A 19925-nucleotide genomic window follows, 5' to 3' on the forward strand; every position below is an offset into this window, starting at 1 on the left:
CCCCAGGGCCCTTTAAATGTTACTATGAGTGTTTTCCTCCATAGTTTCTGGAACAGAACCAAACTTTCGTGTAGGGGTTTGGCAGCGCTCATCCTCACAGCCCTGGGGACCGCTGGCACAGGGGCAAGCGAGGCGTTCGCACGCGAAGGAAACTTGCGAGGAGTCAGGGCGGCCCCGCGCGAGGGCGGGTCGGAGAGTGGGGGGCCTCAAGTCCTAGAACTTCAGGTCCTCCATGAGAATTAGAGGAAGGGGGATGGCCAAAGACGACCAGACGTCCACCGAGCTTCCCCAGGCCAGGCCTCGCCCCTCCTCCTGCGGGGCCACAACGCGGGCTCCCCGGCCCGGGGCAGCACAGCCAGGGCGTCCGGGCGGGAGGCAGGGCCCGGCGCGGAGGAAGGAGCCCGGGGCCGCCGCCGCCCCGCCCACCCCAGCGAGGCGGAGCCGGCGCCCGGAGGAGCAAGAGGAGGAGGAGGAGAGGTCGGAGCCGTCTCCAGGAGCCCTTAGAGACCGAGTCCCGGCGGCGACGGCGGGGCAGCGCACCGGCAGGCGGGTGAGTACCAAGCGGCGGGCGCGGGTGGTGAGTCGGGTCCCCGCGGGGTCGGGGCGCGGCGCGGCGCGGGGCGTCGGCCAGCGAGTTCGGGGGCCGCCTCCGAGTCCCGGGTGCTGGGAAGCGAGATGGAGGGAGGGAGCGGAGGAAGGAAGGAAGGAGGGGAGAGTGTCCTGCTGGAGGGCGGGGACTGGTCTGAGCGCTGGGCGCCGGAGACCGGGGGGAGGGGGAGGAAGGGGCCAAGGGACACCGAGACCCAGAGGCAGAAACGGTGCGCGCGCCCTCGACGGGCGGCCGCCCGAGGTTGCGGGAAGCCGCCCCCACGGCTGTGGCTGGGGCTAGGGCTGGGGGTGGAAGGAAAGGTCTCCCCTTGAGCTCGCTTGCCTCCTCGCCAGCCTGCGGCCGTGCGCCCCGCGCCGGGGTGGGAGGCCCCCAGTGTTCCCAGCCGTGGCTTGTGGTGGTGTCAGGCGTTGGAGGAGGGCTGGCATGTGGGGGCGACAGGGACGCCACGCCCCTCTGCCTACTTTCTACCTCCCGGGACCAGCCGGCGGGAGCGCAGCCTTGGAATCCGCTGGGCGCTGGGGGTCTAGCAGGGAAATAGCGGGTCGCAGAGGGGAGAGCCCATATGACGCACCCCGCGAGGGACCCCCGAGTGGGGACCCGAGGCTGCTTTTCTGCAGACTGTATTTGCAAGTGGTAAGGGGGAGGTTGAGGCTTAGTCTTGGGTGATTTTTTTTTTAAATTATTGCCCCGACAGTTATCCCGTGGGGCAGGGTGACTTCTGTTTTTCATTTTAATTAGGGCATATCAATTAAAGCTAACTTTAAAACGCTGTCACTTAGCACCTCCCGTCACTCACTCGTCCCTCGCTTTGTGTGTCCTGTAAACTTGGCTTAAATCATTCATAACTCACGATAAGGAAGCCGTGATTCTTGTTCACGTCGCCGCAGTGGAGTGAAACTTTGCCCAACTGGGACTGAGTGGAGGCATTGCTGCGGCCGGTCATCTGGTGGTCATCCTGCCGGGCGTGGTTGTATACAAACAAGTGGGTCGAGAAGGAAATCTCTGAACACCAGAGGTAGAAGGGAGGTTCCTGCGCCCACGTGTCAGGGCGCGTTTAATGGCTGCTCCCAGCGGAAACAAACGGGAATTTATTAGACCGTGTGGAGTTGGACAAACTTCACATGATTAGCTTCCTTCCTATCAGTTACTTCCTCTCCCCCCTGCTGTCTTTGCCGACACAGTTTATATTTCCTGGGGCGGTTGTAGCTTCGCCTGAATAGGCTGTGTATAATGAATCTTTTGGATGTCGTCAGAGGCAGGGTCTGCGTCTGTGCCTTCTCTATTTTAAAAGCGGAGTTTGGCTTTGTTTTTAAAAGTGCTAGTCACCAGACTGCACCCTTGCCAGCGCTTCGCAGCTCTCGAAGTAAATTATCGCAGGATGGCGGCCCTCACCTAGGAGAACCAGGAAGGCAGGCAGCGCTAGAACGACGGGATTGAATTTTACTATTGCCAAAACAATCACATTCAAGTAAGGAGCTGTTTTGTTTTGTTTTTGTTTTTTTAACCGAATTATATGTACTAGCAGGCCCCTTTTCTAGTAAACTAACGTTATTCACACACACAATTTTTAAAGTAATCAAACATTTTACAGAGTCTTAAGTGATAAAAGGACTTTCAGATAAAATGTTCAGTCCCTTTGCCTTCTCTAATAGTTAACCAGCGCCGTAAAGCCCTGGTTTAAGTCCAAAAAATGCTGAAAAGTCTACTGCGTCGTTAGACCTTATAAATAATGCAGTCCTATTTTTGCTGTATTTAACTCATGTAATTTACTAGATATCGAACCCCCAACAGGGCACACAGCACTTAGATTTGTGTAGAAATACATGAAAATGTGAATCTGTGTTTCACAAGAGCCTGAAAAAAATAGAATTATAAAAATTTCCTGTCCAGAAAGCTCCAGTCTTACTTTAAAGCTCTCTAACAATTAGATTTGTGGATTTATGTTGTCACTTGTTAGAGAATATCGGTGGTTTATTAAAGTGTGAGAGCAAAGGGCTTCATGGTCAGAAAACTTGAGGAAGTGGTTAGCCAATATCAAATTAGTTTTTTTAAAAATTAGAATTATGTGATTTATTGTGTTTTGCTTTGTTTTGGAGTTTTATGTCAGCTTAAGCTTAACCTAGGAAGGCAAGTTGTGAAAGTCAAGTAAATTTTTCTGAGCCCTAACTTGGAAGAGAAGCTTGTTTAACAGTGATTTGGGGTGTTGGCTTTGGAGTCAAACAGACTTAGATGAAAATATTAGCTATTTAACCTTTTTCAGTCTGATTTATAAGATGGGGATAATAATGGTCTCTATCTGTAGGGCTTTACAGAAAGTATATGAAAACTTTGTCTTTGGAAAACACTTAAACTGGGCTTAACACGCAGTACATGGTCAAAATTATTAGCTATTTATCTAGCTTGTTCAAGCAGCAGGCTACTGGATAAATTGCAGGGTGGCAGCTTGAACCTTCTGGAAATGCTAGATAGAGCAATTTCAAATTCTACAGAAAGTAACTGGTGTGTGTGTGTTTGTGTGTGTGTATGTGTGATGTTTCTACCACAGCAATATGAATAATTATGATTAAAGGATTAATAGTTTTAATATGCTTTTAGTGCTAAAGTTACAGTTGCATAGTAATTTTGACAGTCAGAAACATTGCATTATCCTTTACATTTAAAGAGAATTTATATTTCAAATAGTTGTGTTTATTAGCCCTAGGTAGGAAATTAAGCCAGGAACAGAAGTATTCATCTTTAACCAAGTGTAATTCTTAATCAAAGTATGAAAACATGTGACCCAAGGGTATCCGGTTATTTACTTTTGCATGTACTGATGTCCAAGGCCAACAGATAAGCCATAAGAAGTGTTAGGCTGATTGTGAGTGGTTGTTTTATTTGTAAACTTTCATGAGATTGGGTGTTCAGTTAATTCAGGAAATCTACTCATCACATTGTTGACTCATTTCCTAAAATCTAAAAAATTTTTTAAATGCCTTCATCTTGCCAGGCGCTGTGGCTCACACCTATAATCCCAGCACTTTGGGAGGCCAAGGTGGGCGGATCACCTGAGGTCGGGAGTTCGAGACCAGCCTGACCCACATGGAGAAACCCCATCTCTACTAAAAATACAAAATAAACCAGGCGTGATGGCGCATGCCTGAAGTCCCAGCTACTCGGGATGCTGAGGCAGGAGAATCACTTGAACCCAGGAGGCGGAGGTTGCGGTGAATCGAGATCGTGCCATTGCACTCCAGCCTGGGCAACAAGAGCAAAAACTCTGTCTCAAAAAAAAAAAAAAAGCCTCCATCTTTAAAACAAACCCTTTAAAGCTTCTTGTTTTTGTCTTAATGCACGTCAGGTGCACAGAATTGGGCTGAACCAGGAGCTTAGCTCATGCCACAGATGATTTCTCATTTTACTAATTGCTCCACTGGGACACAGAGATGTGGTTTATAATAATTTTAAATAACTATAAAGGGTACAGTGTGATTATTAATTGTTTCTTGCCTATGACATTATGCTCTGAAACAACTGAAGCATTTGATTGAGTAAATTATTGATTCGTTTCGCTCCTAGAACATAACATAATGATTTCTGGCTCATACTTCTAGGTGAGTAGACTGTGAGCAAGTTACTTAATCTATGCTTCAATAAGTGTTGTGAGGAATAAATGAGCTAATCTATGTATATAGCATTTGGAATAGTGCCTGGTGCATAGTCCACATTCAATAAATGTTAACATTAAATTATTGAAATTTTCTCTAAATGTTGTATAATGAGCATGCATTATTTTTGTAACAGGAAAACAGCTATACAAAATTTTAATATTTCCCCCAAATCTAAAAAAAGCTCAGTAATTTAAATAGTCCTGCCAAATAGTACTTAAAAAGTAAGAGAATTAGGCAATCATCATTTTGTCTTTTAAATGTGAAATGGTTTGCAATGTTAATTTGTTAAACAAGTTAATTCTTCCAAATCTCAATTCCATTTTCTTTTTTATTAGAGACTTTAAAAAATCAGTAATACATGAAGTCTGTTACAGTTTAAAATGGGGAAAAGCAGTATGCACAGTTACATTGTGTTATTACAATTACAGCTAGCTTAAAAATTATTTTTAAACCATAAGAAAAGCCTAGAAGAAAATACAGACAAATTGGTGATGGGATTATGGTGCTCTCCCACCCCCAACCTGCTTTTCCCCTATTTTCCACAATGTGCCTATATATATACTAAAATATAATTCATTTGTGTAATAGTTACTAAACAAATCTGGTTTATTAACTACAAAAACAAAAAAATTTGCGTAATAGTTACTAAAAAACAAATCTGGCTTGTTAACTACAAATAGCAGGATTTTATTGTTGTTTTGGAAAAAGCACCAACTTTATGGCAGTTGAATGTCCTTCGGTTAAATGTCAGAACCTTTGCAGTGAGAATCGTTTAGCGGTAAAAGAGAAGGCCTTTCAGAAGCTTGTAGTTTGATCGTCATGAAGAATATTTGAAAAATCTACCAGTGGGTTTTTAGGATCTGCATATAGACCTAGTCCACCAACCTTGACTTTATGGAAGTTGTGACTTCCCAGATCCAGGCCTGCCTTGATGAGCTGCGTTTTTACAGCACCTTCAGTATATCAGACACCTGGAAGACAGTAATGAGGCAGATATTGGTGCACTTAGTTTAACAGGAAGGTTGGATAGATAAAAACTAATTACAGCACAGTTGTATATATTATATATCCTGAGCCCTTTCTAAACTCTTCCCATATACAGTCTTGCTCAGTTGTCATAACAGCCCAGAGGAGGAAGCTGAGGTTCCTTAAAGGTCTGAACCTTGCTCAAGTTGCAAGGACAGAATTTGACCCAGAAGCATCTTAACTCCACATCTCATGCCCTCTGCACAGAGATGGAGGTGCATCCAGCCAGAGGTGAGAGTGAAGTGGGCTTTGTGGAGTCAGTTTTGCTTAAAAACTATAAAACTAATCAAGAGAAACATGAGGAGGAGGCTCCTTTTAGGTGACCTTCCCGAGGAGAATCATCAGTGCCTCTCCATCAGGCTTGCCACTCTTTAGCCATAGCAGTTAACACTTCCAAATGGCTGCTGAGACCCAACAGGCCTGAAGCGCACATAAAGGCCCAGTCCTTGGTGACCCTGTGAAGTCTACCTCTTTCATCTCTGGACTTCCAAAGGGGGCCTGGATAGTACAGATGAAGGAACTGACTCGCTAAATCCTGTTCTAGAACCAGCACACACCCACAGATCCTGACCTCCCCACTTTCCTCCCTTAGGAATGACAGGAGAGTAGTTAACAGGTAGCATGGATCCAGGGCAGATGGTGGAGGTGACTTGACTTAAGATAACTTGTAGCTAGATTATTCCGTTTATTGGAGAGTCTCTCTTGAAAATCATTTCTGATGTCACTTAAGTGTTTGGTTTATCATGTTAGGCTTTATTGGGTGTCGTAAAAGTGCTCAGTTGTGAAGTGTCTGGTTACCATCCTGTGACAAGGAGGGTTTTTGTCTTCTTTTAATGGGTCTGCATTTCAGAGAATTACTGTATAATAAAAACTGGAGTGTTGGCTGGGTGCAGTCGCTCACGCCTGTAATCCTAGCACTTTGGGAGGCCGAGGCGGGTGGATCACAAGGTCAGGAGAGCGAGACCATCCTGGCTAACATGATGAAACCCCGTCTCTACTAAAAATACAAAAAATTAGCCGGGCATGGTGGCGGTCGCCTGTAGTCCCAGCTACTCGGAAGGCTGAGGCAGGAAAATGGCGTGAACCTGGGAGGCAGAGCTTGCAGTGAGCCGAGATCGTGCCACTGTACTCAAGCCTGGGCAACAGAGCAAGATGCCATCTTAAAAAAATAAAAAAAAACTGGAGTGTTGAAGACTGTTAAGAATTAATACTTTCAGTTCTGCCAGAGGGTTAGTATCTAAAAGTTCTAAGAGATTGGTTGCTAAAATCTTCTGTAATTTTCAGTTTCATTGATTGTATAATAAGTGGGTGACTTTGGGCCCAGAGAGTCAGAAGGCTTTGTATTCTGTATGCTTTCTGACACAGTAGGCCACCACTCCCCTTGCAGGCAAGGTCATGTAATTGACATAGGATCCCCTTTGGTTGACCGAAGAGAGAAGTATAAGCTCTGGTTGAACTGGAGTTTGCGTGATCACACATGCTCACTGGAGTGAAGTCTGAATCAGTTGCCATCTCTGCACTTGCGTTGTGTGTAGAGAATTGTCTTGATTCAGAATGGCTTTGTGCAAACTCACATGAGCCCATTGGAGGCAGAATCTTAACTTCATTGATGTGAAATAATCAGGCTTTTATTTAGCTTCAGATGGCACTAGCCAAGACGTCCTTGACCACTGGACACTAAACCCTTAACTCCCCACTGGGACCCCAAGCTTGCAGTTACCTCAAATTTTGTGTTGTTTTGGGGGGATAAATTATTGCAGAGGAAAAACATTAAGTTTTTTCTCAAATGAAGACTCAAACTGAAATCCATTAAATCCCAACATGAGCTAAATCTAAGAGTGGAAAGAGGAATCAAAATCTAAAAGCCTCTTGGACTTTATTGAGGCTTATTGAAGACCTTATTGAGATAACATCATCATACCAAGTTTAACCAGAATCTCAGACAAATTAGAAAGGTGTAACCTTTAGACTAGGTGCCTGAGCTGTGCCTAGACTAATGAAATCTTCTGAATTATTAGACCATGGCCTGCACATTAGACCATGGGGCTTCATGTGGGTATATAAGGTCATGATTGGCTGTGCAGATAAGTTGTCATGGGAGGGTTGGATGTCTGGCCAAGAAGCAGAAGGAATGGATTGTGACTTCTTGACAGGGATACCTTGAACTGTTATACAGGTTGTTCACTGCACAAAAGTGCCTGGGCAAGGAGGCAAATGGGAGGCTCACATCTGCTAAACAAACAAAACCACACGCATCCTGGAGTAGGATTGCCTCTGCTAGGACAAAAGGGAACTTCTTTCTGATGCTATCAAGCCTGCAAAAGTCTAGGTGTACATGGAGGGAATGCCTTTTTTTAACACACACAAAGGCACAATATGGCTACCAGCAGCTCTGCTTCTCAAAGCCCCTGTAGCCACAGTAGTCCTCTAGATGCCATCAGCTGGCAGAGTCTGTCACTTAACCATTTGGTTTATCATGTCAGGCTTTATTGGGAAACGTATAAACTTCATGAATGTCAGTGGAATGAAGGAATAAAACCATGTTTTCTGTGGTGTGTCAGCAAGGTACATGTAAAAAAGTAATACTGATTATATATGCTAGGAAACAAACATTCAGTGGTACACATTGCCTATGATGAGTTTCTCTTCAATTCATTATTTCTGAGGGGCAGGTCTTTGGGTGCTGTTGACGTTGTTTATTGCTACTTAAACACCAGCATGCTCAGTATTGCCTAATACTTGCCAGGGTCACCGGCACCCGTTGTGTAGTTGGCCTGGTGCAGGGAATGGAGTAGTAGTAACTCCTGGGAATGTGGAGAGGGATTCATGTTATTTATTGACCAGCCGTAGGCCTTTTTCCTTGGGGACAGGATGCAAGTAACAGTGGTTGCAGGAGCCTTTGGAACTTAACCTATGAGTAGCTGCTGCTTCTGGAAAAAGGCTTCTAGTTTAGGTTAAAAGGTGCGGAGTCTTGTTATCAAAGGTACCACAAACTCAGAGAGTTTGTCTGTGTTCCCCTTAGTACCAACTGGTACTACTTTCATGCTTTTTTAAGTTGATCCTTTAGAAAGCCTGTAGCCAGAATCAACTTCCTTCTCCTGGCTCCTCTTCTGGGAGGCATTTGCACAGCCTGTAGGATCAGCCATGTTTAGTGAATCTAACTGCTAAGGCAGTGGTCCTGAGGATCAAGGTGCTGGTTCATACTTCAGACCTAGGCCATCTGCTGTTTTCTGGAGACAATACACCTTGTGAAAAAAACTAAAAGATGCAGAAACGTGAATGCCTTTCACATTTAACCTGGTTAAATGCAGCCATCTTCAGACATACTCAGATTCCCAAAGCAGAAAGAGCAGAAGATGACAATTCCTAAGAATTTCTTACAGAATTTCTTTAAATAGCAAATTCACCTGTTGTGTTTATAGTATGATTTGATTACACAAAATTCCAGGAGTCTCAAGTTTTCAAGGAATATCTCTGTCAAATTCAGCAGAATATTCCAGCACATGCCTTGCCCTCTTTTTTAACATAAATATTTGATGAGCAGCATGCTTTATCCAAGAGCAAATCAATGCTCCTGGCAGGCTGCCTGGAAGGTAATCCTAGTGTTCCTGTCTTTGCCTCCCATTCACCTACAGTTCTCTGACTTCCTTATGGCTGTAATAAATATCTGGGGGCTCAGAGCCACCCACATCCAGCAGGTAATATAACACAGGGCAGAAATTACCCTCTCCACACTCACTGTGCTTACCTCCTGAATTCTGAACTGAGATTTCTCTGACTGACTTTCACGTGAGAACCTACCTGCCTAAACCCAGGTTTCTTCGACTCCTCCTCCTGAGCTGTTGAACTCCACCTTAGCTTTATCTCTTCCATGCCAATCTTGTCCTGTTCTTCACACTTCTGGGAAAATTGCTTATACAACTTCAATATTTTTGAAAATATATAATATATGATCCTCAAGAAACATTATAACCATATACAAAGGTAAACATTTTTGACAATTTCTTACAAGAATTCCCTACAAGATTTCTTTTCTTTTCTTGCTTCCTTTTTTTTTTTTTTTTTGAGACAGGATCTCACTCTGTCATCCTGGCTGGAGTGCAGTGGCACAATCATGGCTCACTGAAGCATCGACTTCCCTGGCTCAGGTGATCCTCCCACCTCAGCCTCCTGAATAGCTCGGACTATAGGTGCCTGCCACCACACCTGGCAAACTTTTGTGTTTTTTGTAGAAATGGGGTTTCACCATGTTGCCCAGGCTGGTCTCGAACTCCTAGACTCAAGCAATCTGCCAGCCTCAGCCTCCCAAAGTGCTAGGATTACAGGCCTGATCCACCGTGCCCAGCCCCAGGATTTCTTTAAATAGCAAATTCACAAAAATCAAAAGTTTTCAAATTCAAAAACCTTGCTCCCATCTTATTCCCATCCACGCCTTTCCCATATTCTCTGCAAGTAGCAACTTGTAAATACAAGCAAATAAGAATATATGGTATTTTAATTCTTCCTCCTTCTCTCATTAAAGGTGTTGTATATACTCTTCTTTACCTTACCTTTTAAAATTAGCGGTATGTTTTAGACATCTGTCTCTGCAAGTATCTCTTTCTCACACACACACAGAGTAACAAGTTTTCCATCATGTGGATGTACCATGGTTTATTTGACCAATCCCTACTGCTGGACCTTTGGGCTGTTTCCCAGTCTTTTGCTATTACAAACAGTGCTGTGATGAATAAAGATGTAATAAATCATTTTGCTTTGTGAAGGTGTACTTAAGGATTGATTCCCAGAAGTGGGACTGCTGAATCACAGTGCTCTGTAGTACCCCTCCGGAAAGATTGAACCATTTTGCCCTCCCATCAGGAATGTATTGGATGTCCTGGTTCCATACAGCCAATGGCCATAAAAGTGTCAGCTCTTCTTATTTTTGCTAATCTGGTTTCTGCACAATGGTAATTTAGAGCCATTGAAATATTTTTGATTATGAGTGAGATGGCGGTTTGGGGCGGTTCTTACATCTTTTCTAGAATGTTGATCCTCCTGTGGGCATTTGTTGACCTTTCCTCTTGCATACATCTCTGTCAGAATCTCCTAAATACAGACTTACAAATGTGATGGCTCTTTTGGGCCTAAGGGTAGAGTGGGCTGCCAAATTTGTCAGTGCAAAATCAAGAGAAGTGGAAAGTAGGGTTTTATGCCAGTTGCTAATGTCTGAATTAAAAATAGTTTTCAGCTAATGGTATTACTAAACTGGGGCTTCTCCAAAAAACATGATGAAGATGATCTTCTAGCCTAGAATTTCTCCCTCTCAAGCAAAAACAAAAGAGAGAGATTGAGAATATATACATTTCAATAGCATTTCCTGCAAAACTTAAAAACTTCCTTTTAAGAAGCCTAGAATTTTCCACTTGCACTGTATCTCCTGAAAGAAGGTTATACATGCGTATTTTGTTGTTGTTGTTGTTTACTGTCTGAATTGGGCTCCTGTTCTCCCTTTAATTTCACCATCAGAGCTCTGTCTACTGTATTTCCAGGGTGAAAGAGAAGATGAAAGTAAAAGCACAATGTAAGAAGTCAAACCAGAGCTCAGGATTCTACAAAGGATGTGGGATCAGAGTTGCATGGAATCATCTTTCTTTTTGAAGTGCTCTTTCAGTCAGCTCTTGGGATGCTATTTTAATATAAAATTAATTTTCATCTTTTAAAAACTAAATGCCATTGAAAGAGAGGGAAATTATGATTTGATGGGAAGATGGCAGTGGCTTTGTTTTTGGAAATTCACAAGAGGCAGTCTTATGAATTTGAGTATAAAGTTAGCCTATATCTCCATCAAAAAACAAAAAAAAAGCAAATAAACAAAACTAATTTTTAAACTCACAACAAAAAACTCTGTCTCTGGGAGTTCCTACACTAGCAATGAGTGGCCCATGAAAAATCCCAAAGGAAAAATTTTATCTTCCAGGCCCAGTGCTCTGTTTCTTTTTAGCTCCTGAATATGTACATTCTGATTTTTATGAAGGTTGGTTTAAAGCTCTCTGGATGTTTTGTTTTCCTTCTAGCACTTATCTCAATCGTTATATTAACCTACCTCACTGCAGTGTCAGCTTCATAAGGACAGGATCTTGGTCCAGTACCTAGAAGGGGTACCTAGCACCTTTGGGTGCCTAATCAAAAGGGGTTGACTGCTTCTGGAGCTAGCTGGGTCTCTGTGGTCCTGTATCAGACATGGGCCTGAAGGAGGTCATGTCAGCCATTCCTTGGCCTTTTGACAAGATACCCTAGCCCAGGGGTGTCCAATCTTTTGACTTTCCTGGGCCACAGTGGAAGAATTGTCTTGGGCCACACATAAAATACACTAATACTAACGACAGCTTATGAGCTTACAAACAAATTGCAAAATAATCTCATAATGCAGGGCGCATGCGGCCCGAGACGACTTTGAATGCGGCCCAATACAAATTCATAAACTTGCTTAAAACATTATGAGATTTTTTTTGCGATTTTTTTTTTTTTTCAGCTCATCAGCTATCGTTAGTGTATTTTGTTTGTGGCCCAAGACAATTCTTCCCCTTCCAGTGTGGCCCAGGGAAGCCAAAAGATTGGACACCCCTGGTTTAGAGCTTGAGTTTGCGGTTTCAGTCTCCTGGGCAAATCACCTGACTTCTCAGATCCTGTTTTCCCGTTTGCAAAACAGAGATAATAACACTGTATTTCAACAGATTTAAGATGTCATTGATTAGATGTGCCGGTATTCTATGTGCCATTATTCTATGTGCCACTAAGAAAAAAAAAAAGCTGCTGATTAAATTATAATGCACATCAGCTGTAAGAGTGTGTTAGTTTTTCTATGGCTGCTATAACAAATTACCACAAATTTAGCAGCCTAACACAACAAATATGAATTATCTCACAGTTCTGTACATTGAAAGTGAGGGTGGGCTTGGCTGATTTCTCTCATCTGGGTTTTACAAGGCCACAATCAAGGTGTTGGCCTCTTATTGGGAGGCTTTGGGAAGAATTCATTTCTAGGCTCATTTAGGTTGTGGGTAGACTCCAGTTCCCTGCAATTACAGGATGAGGGCCTCCGGCTCTTTGCTGCCTCTTAGCTGGGAGGCATCCTCGACTCCTAGAGATCTCCCTCTGGTCCTTGCCCTTGAGCCCATATCAGAACTAGCAACATTATGACAAATCCTTCTCATGCTTGGGATCTCTCTGATGTTTTTTTTGTTTTTGTTTTTGCTGCATCTCTTTGCCTCCAGCCAGAGAAAATTCTGTTTTTAAGGGCTTCTTTGATTAGATCGGGCCCACCTATAGGGTACTCTCCATATATTAAGGTCAGTAACCTTAATTGCATAATGCAAAGTCCCTTTTGCCATGTAATGTAATATATTCACGTTGCAGGGATTAAGACATAGACATCCTTGGAGCTTTCTGCCTACCATGAAGAATCATTCCAATTATCAGGGATCTTAAAATGTGAACAAAATATGCTTCTTAGAATTGATGAAACACCATATTTGGCTTAGGAATAAAACAGCTACTGATATATTTAAAGTACTTAGGGTGTTACTAGTAAGTGCTCAGATGTTAACTGTTGTTATAATTGACATCATTATCATAGTGGTCACATAATATCCATCATCTTTAATATCAATTAAACTTATTTCTACAGTTAAATACATTTATTAAACCCTAATTGAGAGAGTATAGTGTCCCGGCAGTAAACTGGATGAAGTTGATGATAGTTACCCTTTGAGTATCAGCTGTGTATCAGCATATGCTAGGAACTTCACATACACTTTCTCACTCCTTATAGTAGCTGAGCTAGGGAATACTGGCTCCATTTACAGGTGAGGAAGCAGGTTCTGAAAGGTTGAATACTGTGCTTGGAAGGTTATAGGCACAGTAGTGAGTGGTCTGACTCTGAAATCAGTACTCTTTTCATGGCACCGTTTTGCTGTCCAACAGCCTCTGGTAATACCACATTGAAAAGTGTGACAGGTGAGGCATCCGCCAGGTGGTCTGGAGGAATGGGCTTCTGGGAGTGGAAGGGACACAGGGAGGAGATACTGCCCTGTGTTGTCTCTCTCGTACTTGGATGTTTCTTTGCTATTTTTTGTGGACAAAGGCCCTGTCTCTTCATCTGTTTTTCAGTTGTTAATAAGCTCCAAGTTGATCTTTTTTTTTTTTTGAGATGGAGTCTCACTCTGTCATCCAGGCTGGAGTATAATGGCACTATCTTGGCAACCTCCGCCATCCGGGTTCAAGCAATTCTCCTGTCTCAGTCTCCTGAGTAACTTGGACTATAGGCATATGCCACCACACCCAGCTAATTTTTGTATTTTTAGTAGAGACAGAGTTTCACCATATTGGTCAGGCTGGTCTTGAACTCCTGACCTCAGATGATCTGCCCACCTCGGCCTCCCAAAGTGCTGGGATTACAGGCGTGAGCCGCTGTGCCTGGCTGATCTTTTTTTTTTTTTTTTTAATTCAGCAAATGTTTATTGATTGTCTACTTGGGGGATACAGCTGTGAACAAGATACACAAAATTCCTTGAGTAAAAATCACATGACGAGGTCAATTCAGAAAGGGGTAAGTGCTGTGAAGGTAGCAAAGCAGGGGACTGAGACAGAGAGATGGACTGGGGATGGAGGTGACCAGGAAAGACCACTCTTTGGAGGGGACATTTGAGCTGAGAGCTGAATGAGCAGGAGGCAGCCAGGTTAAATCTGGAGAAGAGCATTCCAGGTAGAGGGAACAGCCAGTGCAAAGGCACTGAGCTGGGAATAAGCTTCGCATGTTTGAGCACAAAAAGAAGGCTCCTGTGGTAGGAGTGTAAAGAACAATGAATGAGTGAATGCATGGTAGGAGATAAGTTTGGAGAAGTAGACAGAGAACAGATCACATAAGCCATTATAAAGAATCTGAATTTAATGAAAATGCAAATAAGAATTTGCAGGGAAATCTGCTTTTTGTTCAGAAATAAGCTGTAATGAGTGTGGCATTTTGCATACACACTGTGTTATTTTTGAAGGGAGGAAAGTTTAGGGTTTTGGAACTGCTGCTTTTTAAACTATTTTAAGTGTAACCAGTGCAAAGGGGAAAGAGGAGGAGGAAAGTGGTTTGGCAGAACTAGGGTAAAAATAGTGACTACCTGAATTCAGTAAACGAAGATCACAGTCTGTAGAATTTTCCTAAGACACAACTGTAGATTGTCTCAGGCTCTTCAAATTCAGATAGACATTTGCTGAAAAGTGATCTCATCATCTTCCCCTTAAAACCTGCTTTCCTGCCTGTTTTCTGTAAGACATTTCCATCCACCCGGGTTGGTAAGCTCTGAACCGTTGAGTCATCAGGAACGCCTCCCTCCCCTTCATCTCTCCCTAGCTCGGACACCCTGCCCCCAACTAAAGCCTGGGTCCACCTCCTAAAGCGCCCGCATGTCTGCTTCTCCCTACCCCCATGCCTCTCACCTGGATTGTTGCTGTGGCTTCCTAACTGACCTTTACCCTGCACACTGCCACCAGCATGATTTCTTGAAAACATAAATTTCAGTGGGTCACTTCCTGAACTCATAGACAATAGAAAATTGTCTATGAGTTCCCCAAAGGCATCGCAGTCTAGTAATGAAGGTTCACACTGCCCAGGTTCAAGGCCTCGTGATGCTTCTTACCACCTCTGGCTTGGGAATGTTTTTAACGGCTGTGTCTCAGTTTACTCATCTCTGAAACGGGTGTGATAATAGCACTTACCTCACAGATAAGTTATGAAATGTAAATGAGTTAATAGATGTGAAGCACTCATAACCATGCCGGCCACACAGAAATCCTCAGTGAACATTATTCTCGATCTCTCTTTCCTTTGTAGAACAAGCTCATCTTTCTTGTGGCTCTCCACAATAGCTCCTACCTCCACCTTTCTCAGTGCCAGGCAAAGCTTGATCAGCAGACAGACCTCTTTGTTAGCAATCTGCAGCTAGATAAGTCCATATTTGGTAATTTTTATAGCAATTTGACCATCATTTTACATCTGTTGAATCTGATTAGGAACTGGACTTGTATTTTGTCCCATTTTTGGCAGTTCCTTTTCGCTGAATTTTTATGAAAGAATTGGTCCATATTGAATTGGAAGTAAAAAAAAAAAAAAAAAAAAAAAACCCTGGTCTTTCCCCATGAATAATTTGAGAAGCACTTCTGTGTCCCCACACACCCACTATGTGATTCACATTGGCCAAGTTGTCCAAACTCACTGTGTAACCTTAAATCTCTCTGGATTTCCTCACACTGTTTCCTCTGCCTAGAATTTGTTAGACATTTATTAAGTACCTGTAATAAGTACAAGACTCTGGGGACATAAGGATGAATAAGGGTCTGCCTTTGCTTTTGAAAATGTTTCCTTCAAACCACCTAGTAAATTCCTACCAGTCTGTCGAAGCCTAGTATAGTTTCATTTTTTCCTTCATCCATTGAGAAAACATTTATTGACCAGGTGCAGTGGCTCACACCTGTAATCCCAGCACTTTGGGAGGCTGAGGTAAGAGGATTGCTTGAGCCCAGGAGTTTGAGACTAGCCTGGGCAACCTAGTGAAACCCTATCGCTACAAAAATTTTAAAAATTAGCTGGGTGCAGTGGTATGTGCCTGTAGTCCTAGCTACTCAGGAGGCTGAGGTGGGAGGATTTTCTGGGCCCAGGAGTTTGAGGCTGCAGTGAGCCATGATTGCACCACTGCACTCCAGCCTGGGCAGCAGAATGAGACATCTCAAAAAAAAAAAAAAAAAAAGAAAGAAGGAAACAAAAGAAAACATTTATTAACATTTATTAAACACCAGACACCAAACACCAACTGTTTACTAAGCACCTGCTGCCTTCCCTTTCTTCCCTAAGGACCAGTAAGCTAATGAGGAAGACAGACACAAAAACAAATAATGACAGAATAATAGGCATGTTATATGGCAGTGTGAATACAGAAGTATGGAAGCACAGAGGAGGGGTGTGCCGGGCTATGCCTGAGCCAGGGCAAGGCACTGGGGAGATCAGGAATGGGGTCATAGTTAGGGTGGAGACAGTGTGTGGAAAGATTATGATCCAGGTTTTGGGCCCACAGCCAAAGCCCAGCTCTGCCATTCACTAGCCATGTGACTTTGAGAGACTGCCTCTCTGAACTTGCCAGGTAGGTAGGTATTGCTTTCCTTATCTGTAAAATGGGGAAAGCAGTACTTACCTACTTCACAAGGTTGTTTTGAGGCTCACTTGAGATTGTATACATAAAGTGCTCAGATGAGTACCTGACCATCAGTGTTTACCTGATGTCACCTTCTTGTCCTCTTCTCTCCCCCATCTCTGGACATATGTAAATTTTCTGCTGTCTGGGTTCCCAGTAGCATGCTATTCAGCCATCATACTAATTATTACATTGAATTATGTAGCTTTATCTACCACATTTCTGTTTCCTCTGTGGAATATATTGTACCCCTTGAATTCAGTGGCCTTTTTTTCATCTTTATATTGTCAGTGATAGGCAGTGTCCCATGCACAGAAGATTCAATTAATGTCTAGAGAAGTTGTATTGTATCAAAATAACTTAAAGCACTTTGCACTTTTCAAAAAGCTTTCTGAGGAGTCTAGTCAAACATTAATTTCCACTTTACAGATGGGGACACTGAGGCACTTTCTAGAAAGCTTCTGTTACTTGCGCAAGGTCATGGGCTAGCAGAGGGCAAAGGTGGAGTTATAGCCCCACACCTCTTGTTCTCCTGCTTTTGTGCTGCCTCATTAAATCTAGTGAGCTGGGAGTTGTCGGGTGCTGGCCAGGCTCAGGACCTCTTGTCACCGGGCCCTACCTGTCCTGGGAGGACGGCTGAGTACGCAGGAGTCAGTCCTGGAGAGAGCCCCATCTATACTCTTCCCCACCCCTCTGGCTCACTGCTGCCCCACAGTTATTTAGGAGTCACACCCTAAGTGGCAGGGCCCACCTGGAAACCTGGGGTGGGGATGAGGGCAGAGGTCTCCAGCTGGCTTGAGCTGGAGGCAGAGGGCCCTGTCCTAAGAGTGAATAATTTGTAACTAGACTGGAGGGTGAGCGTGTCCAGGAGGAACAGGAGTCCAGATGAAGGCAGGGGCTTGGAAAGTCGTGAAAGCCCTTGCACGCATATCCAAAGAGCAGTGAATCTGTTTCTTAAATTTCTTTACTCCCATTCATAAACTTCCCAATACATTTCCCTTCCACCCTCTTTGAAAGGGTGCCCTTTGCACTCTGCCCAGGAGCACGTTCTATGCTCCAGTTACTACGGTTGGCTGTAATCTTCATTAGGGTGGGTGGGGCAAAGGGATAAACTCACACTAAGGACTCTGACCTAAACTTTCTTGACTTGAGGAAAGCTCAAAATGTATGATTTCGTACATTATCTTTTTCTTTCATTAGAAGAAAAGAAAAAAAAGTCTCAAGATAATAGGCTCTAGCAGCTTCCGCAGCCTCACTGAAGGCAGAAGGGACCAGGGCAGCGGTTCATAAACTTATGTGCATGTTAGGATCAGCTGAGGAGTGACTGAAAATCATGGAGCCCCGGCCGCACCCAGCCCTGGCATGGGGCCCAGAGGGTACAGTCTCTAATAAAGCTTCCAGGTAACTCCAGGGCGTGGTCAAGGCAGGAGCACTGGGAGAGCAGCCTTCTTGCTGCCAGAGTGTACTCTAAGTCTCTGCAGTGCAGATGATTGACAGAAGGAGAACTCGGGATTTGGCTGCTGAGGAGTCTTGTGGATCCTGGCTCATTTCCTCATCTAGTTAGGGAGTCTGTGAGAAGCCTTTGGGCACAAATCCTCCCTCATGCCGGCCCTCTGAGCCCCTCCCCCCAGCACATACCGAGCCCTACCTTTGGGCTGTCTAAATCTGTCCATTAAGAAAAAAATGAACAGAAAACTCTTCCTACTTACAAATTATTGGTGTATGCTGCTAGGTAAAAACAAAAGGAATGTCCCTGAAGGAAGAACGTCACCGCTTCCATTTCGACACAGTAACCCACAGGGTAACAGCACAGCACTCTGGGGATGAGGGCCACAGGTACACAAGGAGCCTCCGCAAGGCCTTGTCCTGGCAAGTCGTGTTTCATGGAAAGTTTTCTTGAGAAAGCTAAATCTGAGGATTCTGGGACATGAGTGTTACTCATGGCCAGCGTCATCATATGGAGCCTGGGATTGTTTTTTCAAGAGGCGTATGTAGGCTATTGAATTTTGACTAGAAATGGCTTTAGTGGTCAACATTAATTTTGCTTTATATCCAGCAGCATTTCTTATTTTTATCAGGGATATAAGTGAAGGAAAAATTGTGAGGGAAGGCAACCTGTAAAGTTCTCATTCATAGAAACGATTTGTGGCCTTGATTTCCTGGATACAAATACCATTTAAAAAATTTTTAGAGAGGTTTTGTTTGGATTGAATTTCCAATCCACATGTATTTCTCCATTCCCCCTTGAGAACTAGAAGTCTTTTGTATGGTAACACTTTCCAGAAGCACCTGAAAGGAGTCCTTTGGGAATGGCCACAAACTGGATAAAAATGAAAAATGGAATCTCAAAAGTGCAGCTTGGTTTTGAAACTAACTTTTTACAACTTTGATTATGGGAAGTAACTTTGTTGTGTGTCTGTTGTTGACCTGGCATTACAACTCCATTAGGGCAATATAATTAGTTCATTTTACAGAAGACAGTACAACTCAAGAGAGCTTCAGTAACTTGTACAAGGCTGCAGAGCCAGAATTGAAACCTGTGCCTGTTTGACTACACTACCCCTAGGACTAAAGAAACACATAACTCAAGTGTTAATTTTCTAATAGCTTTAAGAGACGTGTTTCCTTTTACTGTCCACAAAAGATTGTCCTGATAAGCATATAAAACATGAAAGCATATAAAGCATTGTAAAGCTCGAGAATCAGAATCTACAAGAGGACAGAAAGTCCAGGGAAGAGAAAGTGGAACTGTTTCCTGGCAGGTACCATGTTTATAAAAAGCCCAGCAATCACTTATGTAAATTCATTTTTAAACTGTCTCATGACAGCTGCAAAGACTGGAATTGTCAGTTCCCAGCTTCATTGTCTTTTTATTATTGTGACCCACCCTTGTTAAACAAGGAATTAATAGGTAGGAACAGTTTTGCTAATGGTTATTATGCCTTTAGTTGACTGTTACACTACATGCAGGATTTTTAGTTATTTCACCAGAAAACAATGCGGAAGAAGTTCAGAGTGAATGTTGGAAAAATGACAGAATTAAAGAGTTGGCATTCTCTAAAATTTCTAAACAGGAAGGGCTCATGGCTGGCAGTGTAGAAGAGTGCTAAGGGACAAATCTGAAAGCTGTTTGCTAAGCAAGCACAATTTTTTTTTGTTTACTTTATGTGTTTCTGTAATGTTTTCTAATGATGTTTTAAATTTTTACTTTTAAAGGTGGGAAAAGGTTCATTGTCAGTATTAAAAAGGGGGCTCATGTAGTATTAGAGAGCAGGAGCCTGACTGGCAGGGTTTAAATCCCAGCTCTGACACTTGCTACCTATGTAAACTTGAACAAGTTACCTTATCTTCCTCCTGGGGTTACTGTGAGGCATAAGTTTTAATTACATATATATGTGTGTATATACTATTATATACATA

At 43.3% G+C, this 19925-nt stretch overlaps 1 protein-coding gene across 4 annotated transcripts in view; it reads left to right on the forward strand.

Moving 5' to 3' along the window:
• The first annotated feature begins 381 nt into the window (after nt 1–381).
• Nucleotides 382–19925, forward strand: part of GNG12 (G protein subunit gamma 12) — a 129855-nt gene continuing 110311 nt past the window's right edge. Inside the window, exon 1 of one of the 4 annotated variants that reach the window (XM_034967237.3) lies at nt 382–550. The gene's annotated coding sequence lies outside the window, so the exon portion shown is untranslated. Of the gene's footprint in view, nt 551–1727; nt 2079–19925 lie in introns of those variants that run through there. The other 3 variants (XM_034967243.3, XM_024926387.4, XM_024926386.4) reach the window with 3 other exon arrangements.

This window comes from Pan paniscus, chromosome 1 (assembly GCF_029289425.2).
Source record: "Pan paniscus chromosome 1, NHGRI_mPanPan1-v2.0_pri, whole genome shotgun sequence".
NCBI classification, from domain to species: domain Eukaryota; kingdom Metazoa; phylum Chordata; class Mammalia; order Primates; family Hominidae; genus Pan; species Pan paniscus.